Source organism: Drosophila grimshawi, unplaced genomic scaffold, assembly GCF_018153295.1.
Source record: "Drosophila grimshawi isolate 15287-2541.00 unplaced genomic scaffold, ASM1815329v1 contig_311, whole genome shotgun sequence".
In the NCBI taxonomy this organism is placed as follows: Eukaryota; Metazoa; Arthropoda; class Insecta; order Diptera; family Drosophilidae; genus Drosophila; species Drosophila grimshawi.
In genome coordinates, this window is record NW_025063098.1 from 18,578,164 (window position 1) to 18,594,905 (window position 16,742).

Here is a 16,742-nt window from a genome sequence, read left to right on the forward strand (position 1 = left end):
TCAGTATGTGTGCCTCCCAAGTACCAAAGTCGCCTGCGCCAGTCAAATTGTTGGCTAAGCTATTTTCTGTTAGATTTTGATTATTTGTTTGCCACCCAACTGTGCAACATGCTTTCTAATGTATGTATTCTTTCCTTGCCTACCCTTAAGATATTTTTAGATAAATATATTTGCACATACACTCAGAGAATTCTTACTATTTTATACAGAAAATTTCGCGTACAGTTCATCTTCACATATATATGAATGTATTCTCAAAATTCTCGATTTGAGAATCGACCGTTAAACCTTGGACGAATTTAGACAAAGTGTACTTGTACTTGATTTTAGTACATGGACATTCGTCTGCTTTTTCCTCTCAGTGTATGCATATGTATTTATAGAGATGTATGACTGCTAGCCAAAAACTGTCACCGGCTGCAAATGCAACGTTTGATCTACATATGTATGCCTGTATGCGTTGGAATACATTTTAAATACTCACTCGGATACGATTATCTGCGATTGTGTCTGGGGATGCTCCACAACAACTACAATATGATTTGGGCTCCACTTATTTTGGGGGGGTATTCACGGATTTACCGATTTACAGGATCTCTTGAGACACCTGGTTTTTCGTTTGTTTTGCGAATGCACTTTGGGCAACTTGTGCACCAATAACTGGGTTCCACCTGAATGATTTATGGCCTAGAAGCGTCGCGATTCAGTTTAAAGTACGCATTAATATGAATAATTCATGACTTGCTTGCTGGCCTCACTCTGTTTCTCCCCGCTGTTGTTGTTGAGCTGCTCTCTCTCTCTCACTCTCTCTCACGACACGGCGTCTGCTAAGTGCCGTTAGTTTCTTTATCTTGGCCAACCGTTTGGAAAGTGGGGCACAGTGGCACCGCCAGGCTCACCTGGAGAGCACGTTCTGCTTGAAGGACTTGAACCCTCCGCCTAGTTATCCAGCACAGCAGCCGGAATTTATTGTCAATGCTTCCTTGTGTTGCCTTAATTCATGTGAAGTATGAATCAAAGCGATCACGAACGCAACCCAACCGCATCTATCACCAGCTCACGTACTATTTGGCTAACTGACAGAAATCGTTGCTGCGTTAACTCCTGCTTGGTCGACACATGCTCTATCAGTGTTGGTATATATATTATGTATACACACACGTTAATGACGTAGTCTAACACAACGCAAAACCTTGACGGCTTGATTATTTTCTGACAAGCGCTTACTACTTGAAAGCAGTAAATTCATTTTGTGCCAATACGATAAGGCAATTAAGATTGTGATTGTGGCTGATATAAAAACTTCTTAAGTTTAAGTTTAGCAAGTGTTGATAACTAACCGGCAAAATTATCATCCCTAACGTGTCCAAAGCCTGTTCAATTGCGTCATTGTTCTTATCGCGCCAGTTGACCACATCAACTAGTTATATATACAAACAGTATAGATAGTTTATCTATAAATCTGTTTTGCTGCGACAAATTTGAAAACGATCGTTACTTGCTAGCCGAAGCTCTAATCTAACAATTGTGTAAAAAACATATTTGGAATTTGTCTTTCTTTTTTTTAAGTATGATATTTGATTTTTATTTTAAATATTACATTTATTGTGTGTGAATTTAAATTTTATATTTTATCTCAGGGTGCTTTGTACGTTATTTTTTACTGGTCAATAAGATTCAAACAAAGTAATGGTTGGCATTATTTGTTAAGAATAATAATATATAAATGCAGTATATATAAATACGATTATAAATGTTAAATAAGAGCGCTGAATTCAAATCTTTTCTGGGCTTTATAAAGCTCTTACTTATAATACTGTTAAACCAGCAAGAAAAATCTTTCTTTTGACTACTATTTGTTGTCTTGATAAATTCTACAACAAATTATTGTATACTTAATTTAAATTAGTGTTGTCTGTTGGACCAGCCTTGACCAAAAGTTATGTTTTCAAGCTGCTTGTTGAGAGCTAAGTGTATTTTATGTGCATTGGAATAACTAGCACAGCTATTAATAATAATACAAAAGTTGTTTACATTAATGATACTCATTTTGTGACAAAGAAAAAGCACATCAAGCTCGAAAGACATAGAAATCATGAAACCCGACAACAATTCTTAAAGTGGCACAATCGATCTGTATAAATAGGTCGCAGTGTTTAATCTAAGAAATTGTCTGTCTTAATACAATATATCATTGCTAAATTATATTAATAATAAAAGATATGAAATGACTCAAGGCTTATAGTATTAATTTATTACGTTCAGTCACAGGAAACCAGGCTAAATATACCTCCGAAAGTAGCATTAAATAGCTCTCATAATATGCTCTGCACTCTACACTCCCCTAGCACTCCTTAATAATTAACTAGCCAACAGCTGTGTGTGGATATTTCGTTAATTTAATTAAACTGTTTAGCTATTTAACCCACAAACTTTCACTAGGTGTTTCTTTTTTTTTTTTTTTGGGTTGGCTTTGAGTGTCAACCGCAAGAAAGGGAAGGCCCTAAGATATTTTGCATGCTCAATTAGGCTAAATAATTGATTAGGCGTCACTTTGGCAACGGGCACTATACGACAACCCAAACTAGCCTGCGCCACAAACGCTGTAAAGTCCGGTCACTTGGCTCAAAAATGTAAATGGAGGCGCTTCAAATATTTATCATATGCCACGTTGACCGCAAGACCGAAGTGACTGCAAGTCACCCTCATTCTGATGAAACATCCAAGCAACGGCCAGCACTTGTGCACGTGTGTGCGTGTGGTGTGATGGTTTGTGTGTGTGTGTGGGTGTGTGCATATGCGGGTATGCGTATAAATAAAGCAGACAATATGAATTGGCTTTAAGTAAAAGCTGTCACAGTTGTCTGCACGTTTACAAACAAACAGTCATATAATAAAATAGCTGCTCAGACAATCCTTGTGCAAGTATAAATTTCATCCAGGCAATCCCTTCTGCTTTTGTTCCTAGCAGCTACACAGCAAGAAATATAGTTGACATATATTTTAAGTCAAGTTAAAGAGGCTGACTAACAACAATAAAAATAGCTCACCTTAATCAAGTTTTTTGTGCTGGTCTCGAAGATAAATGGAAATTACCTCAATTCTCATCACAGAATACAGCATTTAAATTACTGATTTCTATCTGTGTAGAAGGAGTCGAGGGTTGTTATGAAAAATTCATGTATTTGTGCTTGGCGCATAAAATCTCCTTTGCAGCTGCGATTCAATTCTAGATAATAGCATTAGATTTCTTTAATCCCCTTAGCTGGTATCTCCGATCCATACTTTGACATACTTATTGCAGGGCATCTACTTGGTCAGTCAGCTGTGACTGCAGCACTTTGGTTTATACAAAATATATATATATATATATTTGGTGCTGTAAAATGAATACATAGACCAGGCTTGGTAACTACCAGGCAACAGGATGCTTAGGAACTCTGGCTCCGTAAGACAGCACACCGAAATGGTTAATACAGGAGAGCCTCTGGCAACAGTTGCTGTTGTCAGCGCATTTTCCTGTTGCCTTTTATTTATTGGCGACAGTATTTGGTCCTGTTCTTGTTGTTGTTGTTGTTGGGCTACAACAACTTTGATGACGGTCGTTATGGAAGTCGTCGATTTGGAATGCCGCTTCTCACCGCGCCGCACCGCCGCACCTCCTCTCCCATTTGCCCCCCAGCCCCAGCACCTACTCTTACCCATTTCCTGCTTTCCCTTATCCGTCTCTCGTCTGCCGCCTTGATGTGTAAGCTTAGATGGATAACGCCACTGTTGACAGCTGAATGCGTACTCGCCTCACCTCACCTCACCTCACCTCACCCCGCCTCGCCCCGCCTCGCCTCCTGTTCTCTTTTTTATCAACACATCTCTGAGGGGTATTTTTTTTCACATTTTCACGCCTGTTTATTCAGCTGTCAGAGCTAAACTGTTTATTATTTTGTGTGTGTGTGTGTGTGCGTGTGTGTGAGCTCTTATTTATTTATAACTGTACTTTGCACCATTTTAAAATACACACACAATCACAGAAGCGCACACATAACTGAGAGTTAAGCTCTTGCAAATGGCTGCTACAAATTTTAATAGTTCGCCTCAGACAAAGGATGACAAAACCTTGCTTCAAGATGCGGCAAGCTCCGGGCAACACTTTACATGTGTGTGTGTGTGTGCGGTATGTATGCGTGTGTGTATAGAATATGTAAGTTTTTAGCCTCGGGGGCGCCAATACGGAAACAGGTCTTTAAGCAGCCGACGCCTGAAAAGTATGCAACACATTGTCATCGCTGAAAGTCGCGCTCTTTTGTGTGTGTGTGTGTGTGTGTGTGTGTGTGGTGAATGGTGTGTGTTAGTTTATGGGTGTAAATTGTGTTAGTGTCATTTACAGTGCTTATCAGGAACATATACTGTTTCCTTAGAAAATGTTGTTTCTTCGCCTGAGAAAACATTTGCGTGATGCCTTAATTATTTTAGCTACACTTAACAACCAAAGGCAAGTTTCTTAATTACATAAAAATACATATGGGGTTCATTAGTCGGGTAACCAAACACTATTTGACAGGGCCAAATAACCTAAGGGAATGGTCACATAAAGTTGGTCGATGGACAAACACGATAACGTTTATCGCAAGGCAATCAGATGACGTCCCTTGTCAGTCGACCATGGATGGCATCTCTGGGCCATGTCTCGACCATGGCCATCAGTGACAGCAGCATTGACATTGATTTGATTTCCAAGCATCCAGCGATTAAATGTCAACAAATCCAACGGGGAAAATGCTGGGTTTCGAATTCTACGTTTTCTGTTATATTTATCTGCCATTATTTATTGACAACAAGCAAACGGCAAATGCTGCTGGCTTCATAACTCACAGATATATATATATAAATATATATATATGTGTGTTTGAGTATGTATATATGTATATGCATTTATATACAACATTCCTACATAAGCACACATTTATGATTGTGTCGTTTGTGTCGCCATTTGCTGCAGGAAGGAAGTTAAAATGATGGAAAATATCGAGAGTGGGCAACTAGAAGATACTCTGCAGGCAGACCAAAGCCATTCAAAATTACAGATAAAGACAGTAGTTTCTTCAATAAATTGTGAGTGTAGTTTGTCTATAGTTTTGTGACTAATGCGTTACTCAATCTTACTGACATGATGATAAAGATTACCAGAACTCACAGCCAGATGAGAAGTGTGCTCGGAATTTAAGCCAAACTATCAAACAAAGCTTTTCATTTGTTAAAGAATGGATTCAAACAATTGGAAATGAATTTACTCAAATTATGAAGTTTATCTAAGTCACTGAATTAAATACGATTATCTTATTTCTTATAATACAAAGTCTATCTAAAATACAAAAATAAATACATTTCTTTCCACATTAAGAATTTATTACATATATAAATATACAGACAAATTGTGGGGTTTCATTCTTAATTGAGGCAATTTGCAATTGGTTGTCTAAGTGTGACTGCCAAGGATGATTATACTTGTTCAGTTACATGACTCTGTAGTTACATAGTATGCACAAGGATATAGACATGCCATATCTTTATAACTTTATAGTTTGTAATAAAACACGTCTTAACAACTTGTAAGATTCTAGGGTATAAGAGAATGCGCGCAGCTACTTTCTATTGATTTTATTTTATTTTTTTTTGGTTAGTGACGGTCATCAGCCATCACCATCTTGGCCAAGCAAGTTCTGAAAACAGTCAGCAACATTGGACGTGCCAAATACTGTTAAGATAGTTAAGAACTGTTCGCTTGCCGGTAGCTGTCAGCCATCAGCCATCAGCCATCATCATACACAAACTGGTTAAGAGCAAACTATTTACGAGCCAAGGCAAACTATTTTCTAACTGCGGCTTGTTCTATTTTAGCCGGTTGCAAACTTTTCCAACGCTCAACTTTAAATGAGAAAACTCGGCTCTGTGCTGTTTGCTGTTGCCCGGCAAATGTCGACCTCATCGATAGAGTTGAAACCGTTTCCCCCCTAAAACGAATCATGTGTGTCTTGTGCAGCCGATTCCACTTCGATGATAAATGATGTACGCAATTGTATGTGCAGAGGTGTGAAAAAAAATGTCATTGTCTATCATTCAATCAATCAATCAATCATAGCGGAATGGTCAATGAGCACAGAATGCTGACGCTGCAATCAACGAAACAAATATTTGGCCAACAAACATGTGAAGGGCTGCTGTTGATTCGCCTTAGCGAATCTTAGCTGGACTTGCTGTCAAGTCATTTGTGCTGATAGGTTCACTTATGACATACAAATGGTATCTAACTAAAAATCACACAATACCACATGCCACATACATCGTCAGCATTATCATTATCATTATCATTATCATTATTATTAGATGCCTTCGTCAGTATCTTGCCGGACAAAGAATGCTGTACGAGCCACATTCTGAATCCATTAGGGCATGTGGCATGGTGGCGCCTTAATGGTGCTCAGCTGTGTTCGATCCGCTTTTGCCACAGCTTTAAAATAACAAGATTCATTATAATTGGGTCCAAAAATTAAAAAGGGAGAAATAATGTTAAAGCTTGGGCTGTTCCTAATCAGACAGTATAATCCCTTAAGATGGTGTTATAAAATTTCAGAGATTTATCTGCTTTCGCGACAAATTGCAAAGATTAGTTGATGGAATAAAATGTATATCGAACAAAGCCAATAATTGATTTTACGTAACTATTATTTGCATTGGCTTACTGTTCTTATTATAAAATTTGCTGGCTGTTTCTCTATAGAAAATATATTTCAGCAAATGCACATATTTAATTGCAACTTAACAAACGCTTTGATGTTTGAAGGTATTCAATCGTTCAGTGTAGAAAATGTCTATTCCTGGAAATTTACATATGTAAATGTTCATCCAGTTGGCAAAACATATATTTGATAGCGAATAATATGCAAAGCACACATTGAATTCCAGGAACAATCACAGCTGAATATTTATTTCGTTTGTGCTGCAGAGCTATAAATTTCAAACTGCCACAAACAATAAATCTGAATAGAAATTTCTCTGAGTTTCAACCCGTAAGCTGATACGAAGCTTTTCTAGCACCTCAATTAAAACTAATTTTAATTGTAATTTATGTATACTAATAACGAAGAATAACAGACAATTGATACATTTTAAACTATTATGCTTGAAGAATGTATATACATACGTGCCTTCCATTGGCTGTCTAATTAAAATTAACAATTCATTGCCAAAAATGGAATTAAATACGCATAAATGTGTGAAAATGCTTCAGTTACGTCAGTTCATTTATCATATCAAATTGTAGCTGAGGTAAATGGAGCTGTAAATCTAGATGGAAGTGCAAGTGTAGAATTAAATTTCAATTAAATTTGTCGGTAATTAAGGAGAACATCAAGTAGCTTTACCTTGACAGTCTTTAAGACTGATTTCTGTCAAGATTGCTGCGTTGTTCCTGCTTGTGTGTGGATGAATGTGTGTGTGTGTGTGTGTGTTTGGGGGTTTGCTTGTTAAGCGGAAAATTATCATTTCCCTTTTGCTTTTGTGCGCACAGTCAATGAATTTTCCGGTCGGCAGCAAATGTACGAAGCCTGCTCAAAAAGTATTGAGAGTTTTTCGAAATCTCCTATGATGAAATGAAGGTATGAAGAATCAGGTTACTTTTCGAACACACCTCGTAGATGGCCCCACCGCCAACAAAACGCACCAAAAACAAGAAAATTAAAGGTTTTCACTTTGGTTTTCCGTGCTGATATAATGGTGCCTCGTTTGAGGCATGAGGCATGAGGCAGAGCGTCGCTTGTGCGTCTGTGCGAATTTGTGTGTTTGCTTAGCTGCGTGCCATTGGTGATTTTAGATATTATATCTTCCTACTCGTATCTTCATGGCTTGTTCATTTCACGCCACGCCACCGGAGCTATCAGAGCGGTTTGGAATTTTGCCTTTTGTTTGGCTTTGCCACCAACTCAAACTCCTGCTCCGATTGCCACTCCGCCTCCGCCTCCAACTCCTGCTCCGACTCATCGACTTCGACTTTGGCGCTGTCGTCGCTCATTTTGTGCGATTTTTTGTCCCATGCTTTATGGAAGTTTCATGCTTCTAATTTTTATTTTCAGCTGCTTTCATCATCGGCCAAGCGTCGCCTTGCAACGCCCATCACGCCCCCAACTTAATTGCCAGCTATGTAAAATTTTATGAGAAATCATCAGCGGCCGGAAGATTGCAAGTCCTTTTTATATACCCTTTGCCAAGGCTATTTTATTACACTAACAATATGTGCCACACATTTAAGAACACATTTCCGAATTTTTATTGACTACATACTTAGACTTAAAAAAAAAAGGGTAAATCTTTAATAAATGGCGGAAAAATGTTAAAATTTGGCATAAATGCCTTCATTTTTTTCGCATTGAATCTGATGAATCTGAAAATAGATTTTGACTAAATAAAATTCAAGCTGGTCTATTTTTAAAAATGGTTAAAATTTTACTCATTATTTATTACCTTATGCATTCCCTTCGCTCTGACTGTAAATATTTGGATTGAAAGAAATAAAAGCTACCAAAACATCATTTTGAATAATATTTTATTGACGCAAAGTTGGTATGTTTGCAATTTAAGGTTGGATTTATTTATGCAGCGAATTTCATATTCGTCTAACCAAAAGAAAATAAAAAAAATGCTAACTTTATTTTTCATTTACTTTTTATTTTATTTTTTTTTTGGCTTTGCCTTTTTGGTCGACTTGGTGCTTGGCTTAAGGTAAATCCTCGTATTTTTACCATCATATTCTGTGTACCTTATGGCTCCTGTGCTTTAATCAAATCGCCAACAGATTTTCCTGCCGTATTTTTACGAGGCGTATGCGCTATTTCATACCTCACACACACACACACACACACATGCACACATGTAGCATAGAAATGGCAATTTGCTGCAGCTGCAAGATGTGTGGGCGTTTTCTCACTGTCAGTTTTATGATTAACTTTGCAACACTTGCAGCAAAAATTCACACTTGAAATGTTCTACCATGTTTTCGATGGCGATGGCAAGTTTTTGGCAACAACTTGCGGCAGCTGCAACGTGACGCAAGCAGCCCAAGCATGAGCTGAGCATCGTCTCCAGTTGCTTCTGTTCGTTTTGGCCACCTAAGCTTAGTTGGGCAGCAAGTGTGGCCAAATGCCTCGTTACACCTCGTTTGATACCCTGTGGTCGCCCACTCAGCAGCATGTGCGGCTGGCAGCGTTGCAAGCTCATAAAATGTTTGTTGTTCGTGGGCGTGTTGCATATGCATATATTGTGCTATGCCCATAACATGCTGACTGTTACGCCCACCACGCCTACTTCTATTCTGTGTGTGTGTGTGTGGCTCATTTCACATGAATATGCAGGCGAAAAGCTTTTAAGTGCCTGGCACTCTCCGTCAAGCCTTTAAAACGCTAAGCTACAGGTGCAAGTTTCATTTCAGTTTGCAGCGTATACAAACAACATATTTTTGGGTAGTTTGCTGCTTAAGCTACAATCATTAGCAAACTTGGCTACAAAGCTGTCAAATTTTAAATGCAGCTCATAAAAGCGGGCAAAGTTTTGGCATCGGCTTTTATGTGTGAAAATATATGTTTGAGCAACGCCAGCATGGTTTGTGATAAAACTCTGATTTGTTTTGTTTCCGGTTCAGGTTCGAAGGTTAAATAAATTTGAAAATATTTCGATATATGTTCCCCACTCTCTGTGACTGGCTGACTGGCATTGTTAATTTGTTAATGCGATTAAATTTGTTGACTTTAAATTGTATATATTTATAAATTTGGTTTGGCAGAGTTCAAATTAATGCTTGGCATGACACTTGCCTTCAATGGCAACCTAATGGCCATAATCGACATCGATCCGTGGCGTGGGCCCAACAAACAATGCAAATGTCGCATGGCTTTCAGGCATTGTCCGGGCCAATTGTGTGACAATTTTCATAGAACGTTGGCAACCAATGTAAATGACATTCGCACGCCCCCCATTCAATCCCCATTCATTAAGCTATTCAAAACGTGGCAAGGAGTGTGACTTTAGATAAGTCCTGCAGCACGAGCCGAAACGAGCACCGCACAATTCAAAATGACCCGAGAATTTGAATAGTTAAATACCTAGAAATTCAAGGAAAGCAATAGAAATGAATGAAATAGCAGTTACGAGCACTCAGCAGTACTCCAGCTCTGTACATGATGAGAAAAACCTTGGGCTCTAAACTCCAAGCATGTATGGAATAATATGAAACTAAATGCATATATATGTTTGCATATATATGAATATATATATATATATATATATATATATAGACATGTGTATATGTACATGAACAAAGATAAATGTATGTACAAGAAAATTGCTATTTATTTTTGAAAGTGGTTATTCAATAGGGGAAATATGAGAAATTGTTCCGCAAATTGGAGCATTGAGAAATCCACTTAAAAAATATAAAAACGGCATACATTAAAATTCTTTGTTATATAGAATATGGAATATAGAAATGTTTCGTCATATAAAATAGGGAGAGGAGCAAAAATTGAATATTGTCAAGTAGCCATAGTAGCATGTGATTAATAAACATGAATGAAATACTTTCAAATACGTCAAATGACGACACAAATCAATGAAATATAACAACTTGAAGTGAGGTAAATAAATTTAAAATTTTATAAGTACACATCTACACGCTAACTTGACGTTTTCCTCAGTGCACATGCGAGTGGGGGACTAAGAGAAAAATAGAATGAAATGAATGGCAAATGTCGCTGGCTGAATGACAAACGATACTACACACAAATTGACTGATATACGTATTTCACAAAAGCAAAGAAAGAGAGGAGAGACCGACATAGGGAGGGAGAAAGAGAGAGAGAGGGGGGGGGGGGAGGAGGAAAATTAAACAATAATAATAAAAAGTAAATGGCATGCCGGATATGCAAAATCGGAACTCAAGTGGCAAACAGCTGCTGGTTTCAGAGTGGGTGAAGTGCAGGTCGCATCGTTGATGCAGCCAACTTCTTCGTTGTATTGTCTTGAAGCTGGATGTGTAGCAACAATTAGACGCCACAAAGGCCAGCCTGAGACAATGCACATAAACTTGCAACTCACACATACACGCACAAATGAATAAGACACACAGCCAAATACAAATTGAGGCAGAGAGCATCGACTAAGCTTAATCGATAGCACAACAAAACAAAAAACAAAAACATTAACAACGACAACAACAACAACAACGACAAAAAACTGGCAACAGTCACGCGTCTCCCGCAACAGCTCTAAATAGGGCCAACGTTGTCAAGGTAAGCCGTCTGGGCGTATGCGTAATATTATTTGTATACGTATTTTTTTTTTTTTACAAGAAAAAACTGACTTTCACATGATATAGTAACAAGGTCGCGAACACCTCCCACAACGTCACTTTACCAGACATTAATGGTTGGTCGCCGATAGTAAAACGCAAATGTTAGATTTAATTTCAAAGGACCTTTTCAGCAACCTTGTACAACTTTTAATTATGAAAACGTGGTTAACATTAAACAACAAATAACGAATATTACAGGCACGATAAAGGTTACACACCCTTGCTGACCGGAGTCCATCTGTTTACATCCAATTATGAGTTATATGATATAAACTATTGGCGACAAATATGATGACAACTTTCGCCAAAATGTTTCGAACAGAGTTATACTATTATCTTGTGAGTTGGCTTCGGGTATATTTATGATGCTTAACATAAGTCTATAAAATATCTTATTCTTCATATTCTTCTTCTCATGAGAATTTAAATTTTGCACAGTTATGAGTTTTTAAGGTAAATGAGGCTCAAAAGGCACTGCTTTTAAAAATCGGTTCGTCAGTGACAAACTTATGATGGACAGCTTAGCACAAGCTCCAAGCTGCAATTATAAGGATAGACTTTTACAAAGCTTTCGAAGAATGTTCTGACCCATTGCTAAATTCGCTTTCTTAAGATGAATTATGATCAAAAAGAAAGACTTCAAACCAGATTGAAATTCAGACGAACCGATGATACCAGACCGTATCGCGAGCAAAACTTCTAAATTTATTCAATATACAAACTTCTGGTATCCATTTCACTGAAATCTGTGTCAATTTTATTTAATATCATAGGTAATTCCATTCCAAAAAGTATAAACTTGTGTGTTTATTCAGCCACTAACCATGAATAAAACTGTCAAAAAATATTCAATACGAATAAATATTTTAGGTATTTGCAGTTTTTATGCAATTTTTGTAAAATTAGTTTTGTAACTAGAATTTTACCATTACTTGTATATTTTACGTTCAACCTAAAACCTAAATCTCGCTTAGATTTCACAGACTCACAAAAAGTTATTGCTTTTGAAAATTGGTTGATCTTTGAAATACAAATTTTGTTTTACCGGATTTTGACAACTATTGTGTTTCTTTCGAGTAACAAATTCTGCATTTTTCTCTTTCTAAAAATAACATGAGTGCGAACATAGTTGAAGGAAGTTGCATGGAGAAAGTTGTATAAATTACCGGCTAGTGAACATTGAGGCGCCACACGACCTGCTGCAGAAGCAGCCGCTGCTGATGATGCTGCTGCTGCTGTTGATGCTGATGCTGTTGATGCTGACACAATTTTTGCTGCTGCAGAGCTGCGGTTGCTGCTGCAGGATACACACACACACACACACACACACAGTCGCACCGCACCGACACACACGAAGCCGTGACGAGGCGAACGCTTACGAGCTGCAGCAGGGCTCCGGTTTTAGCTGCTGCTGCCCCGGGGGCTGTTGAACTGCACCACTACACCACACTCACTCACACACATACACACGCACACACACACACGCTTCTATTTTTATTATATATATATATATATATGTAATTTTTTGTATTCTGGCGCTTTTTTCTTTGTTGTTGTTGCAGTTGTGTTTCAGCTTGTTGTTGTTAGTTTTGGCTTGTTATTGCACATTTTGGTTCATCTCACGTTGCCAAAAAATAAAAATAAAAAAACCGAAAATACAATTTGATGGCAAACAGCAAGAAGAACAACAACACAAGGAAACTGGCCTGCCGGTCAGCAGGTTCAAATGTCGGCGACCTGTGTCTTTTCCCCCTCCTCTCCTCTCGTTGCCCTCTGCTCTTCTTTGGCCAGTGTCTCTTTTTGTATGCCGCTGTCCTGTGCTCTTTTCTGTGTGCGCCCAAAAGTATGCAAAAGCTATTTAGCCTAGTTTTTGGGGTGTCAGCGGATGCAGTTGCTCCTTATCCTTCGGCTGCACCTGCTTCTGTAAATTTAACTATTTCTATTTTTGTCCAACGCATCGAAAATACTTTTGCAATCTATGTGATAATTCAAGAATTTCAAAAATATTTGTGTAACGGTTATTTATTATTTTTGATGCTGGCTGGTATAATAAATCACTGAATTTCTGTTGTTGTCACTTTGTGTGTGTGCGTGGGTTTTTTTGTGTTTATTTGTAGCAAAACTCGTAAAACACTCGCAATGTTCGACACTAAATACTGTAGTAGAAGCCCAACTAACGGCTTTTCTTTGTTGTTATTGTTGCTGCTGTCGCTTAAATGTGTGTTGTTGTTGTTATTATTATTATAATGCTCTGCGTAGTTCGATGCGTCGTAGCATGCGAAAGCGTAACACGCTCGTGCGCCGGATAATGAAAGACTGCCCCGAAACTTTCGGCCGAATAACCCACTGGCCGCGTCGTCACAAAAGCCGAGCCACTCGAACTGCGCTTCGTGTCGCCGAACGAGTTGGAAACGCATGAGCTTGAAACGCGACCATAGATAACAAAATACACAAGCCGAACTGGCGGCGCACAGGATAAGAAACGTTCTGGGAAATGGAACACGCGCAGCGATAACAGAAATGCGCTCTCTCTCTCTCTCTTTACGTCTCTCTCCGCAGCAGTCCACTCCATGCTCAATGCAGCAGTCCCAGTGGCGCATTCTAAGAGAGAGGCGACGGGAGGGCACGATGACGAGTGGTTGGGGGTTTGTTGGTATAACGACAGGGACAGAGACAGGGAATTGGTATGGGTAACGGTGCTGGGAGAAGCGGCCCCACCCCCCACTTTCTTAGACAAGCGAACGCGCAAGTTTTTGATGCCCGTGTTAAGTCTATTGGAAAAGAGGTCTGCTCGTTCGTTTTTTAAGCGTGTGCGCTACTTTAACTGAGGTATATGCGAATATGTTCGAAATGGAAATTAGAAAATTAAAATCGCTATAAAAATATTTTAATAAATTTACTATTATAATTTTTTAAATATATATGATAATCAGATAAAATGTGTATATTTCTAATTAAAGTAAATTAAATTTCAATTTCTGATTTTTTGAAGTTAATCAATACATTTATACATTGGAATTCAGTTCATTCAAGTAAATCTACCTTGAATTTTAAAATGACATGAATAAATGCAAATGATATTTTTAACAAAACGTTAAAATAAAAACAATGTAATTAGTAATTCCACTTTCAATGCCACTCAAACAGCTAATAACCAAAAATTATTATTACAACGTTCTACGTAATAAACCATGGCTGTAAAACTACATGTAAAGCGCTCATTTAGCCAATTTTACGATGCTTTGTCAAAAGTAAAAAACATTTTCATTTAAATTATAGAAAAATGCACAAGTTTCAAGCTCAGTGTAAATCAGGGTGTTAGTTACAGTTAAATAAATAAAATTCACCTGAATACGTTTGAGGTGTCTCAGTCGCAATTCGCGTTTACTTTTCGCGCTATCGGCGATGCTGACGTAGAACAGGGCCATAAGCCACCCTAAAATATCATCAAAATAAATAAGCAAAACGGAAATTAATAAGACCCAAAGATTGTTACCCCGTATGGAGTCCATTTGCAACAAAGCAGCAAAAAAAATATAAAAAAATAAAAAATCAGTAACAGGGACAGATACAACAATAAAAATGGCAAAAAGAATAATGGGAAATGTGCTCATCGATTTAGACGGAGGTCCTTTTCATATACCCTATAATTGACTAAGAAGCTTCGTTGACCAATCAAGATTTAAGTAACAAATATATATCCATTATCATGATTTATCAATATTTAATCTAATCTTTTTTTTCAATTTCTTTGTACATCATCCAAAGAAACTGTTGAGCAGCCCAATAAAACAAAAATTTTGTTTTGTTTTTTTTTTTAAGTTTTATTTATGTAGTTTTTTATTTTAATCATTGTTTAAATCTACAAATACATTTACAGCGGAGGGCGAAAGAACAAAAAATTAAAAATGTTTACTCTCATGTTTTTCATTTGTTTTGTTTTGTTGTTGTTGTTGTTTCTGTTTCTGTTACACATTATATCGTATGCAAATTGTTTACCATTTCTGCTTGTTTCTCGACAATTTGTCAATGTTTTGGTTATTGTGTCGAAAGGTTTTATAGAATTGTTTTGCATTCGTTATAAATGTTTTGTTTGTTGTTCACATTATGAATTTATATTGGTTTTTTTGTATTCGCTTTAGGTTTTTTGTTTTGTTTTTGTTTTGTTTCATTTTTTTTTTTAGTTTAGTTTCACTTTCACATCAACAACAATATTCATGATGATGAACATCGTTATCATAATTATTATTATTATTCAATATAATTTGTTAACAACTAATAATAATTTTGTTTTGTTTGTCATAACTAACATGCCATAATGCAATCCATTAATGTATCATTAATTTCAATGTCAATGATCATCATTAAAACTCATCATAAATGAAAAGATAACAAATCGAGAAACTAGTTGAAAAGCAGCGGCGGATTTATGTCTCTGCGTGTGTTGTGTGTTGTGGGTGTAACTGACTAACTGACCAACTGACCGACTGACCGATTGGCTTAGTGACAACTACTGTCAGTATTGTCACAAATTGTCATTTATTAAAAACGCTCAATTTGTTTGCCATTTGGATTGAATTGAAATTTTGCTGTTTATTGCCTACATGTCAACAATTCTAACCACAAGTCAGCTAGTGAGTGTGTGTGGAGTGTGTGTGGGGTGTATGTGTGTGTAAAGCGAAAGTTATAGAAAAAAGAACACAATACTGTTAGGTACTGCCTAGGGCTTGCCCAATTTCTGGGGGACGCTGTGCCGTGTAAAACGTAACAAACATTCATTATCATTTTGTGGGCGTGGCAGTGTTGTATATACGCCCAAGTGCCCAAAAAACGTGTGAGTGACTGAGTGAGTGTGTGTGTCTGAGTGTGTTTGTGTGAGGATTTGTGTTGCTTGGGCTTCAAATGCACACAAAAGCATAATATTCAATTTTAGGTTTTATGGCTTTTATAAACATTTACTCGTCATATAACAAATTGTTAGCTGCTTTCACTCAGCTGCTGTGTCTCTCTCCCTAACCGACTGCCGGCACAGCACAGTAGTTCGCAAATGCTCTCTCCACTTTGTTTTTATCTTGGGGTACACTGCTGTTTTCGGTCCATGTGGCTCTGTGCCGCTCTGTTCCCGCCAGTTGGTAGATTTCGTTATCGTTTTTTGGTTGTTGTAAGTATTGTATAGCTCCATTTATATAATCAAATTTTTTTCCATATAATATTTGTGTATATATATAAACAATTATATTAATTGTGTTGCCTCTTTATTATTATTATTTTATTTTTTTCATTTATTTATGCTTATTTCTGCATTCGCTTTTTTCTCAGATGCCCCACAAATTTGTCCAAATATTCG

General features: G+C 37.4%; 1 protein-coding gene across 1 annotated transcript in view; it reads right to left on the bottom strand.

Annotated features, from left to right (window-relative positions):
* LOC6567571 (sodium/calcium exchanger 3) overlaps positions 1-12,577 on the bottom strand; it is a 44,212-nt gene extending 31,635 nt beyond the window's left edge. The window contains exon 1 of the mRNA XM_043215223.1: positions 12,562-12,577. The gene's annotated coding sequence lies outside the window, so the exon portion shown is untranslated. The remainder of the gene's footprint in view (positions 1-12,561) is intronic.
* Between the last annotated feature and the right edge of the window lie 4,165 nt (positions 12,578-16,742).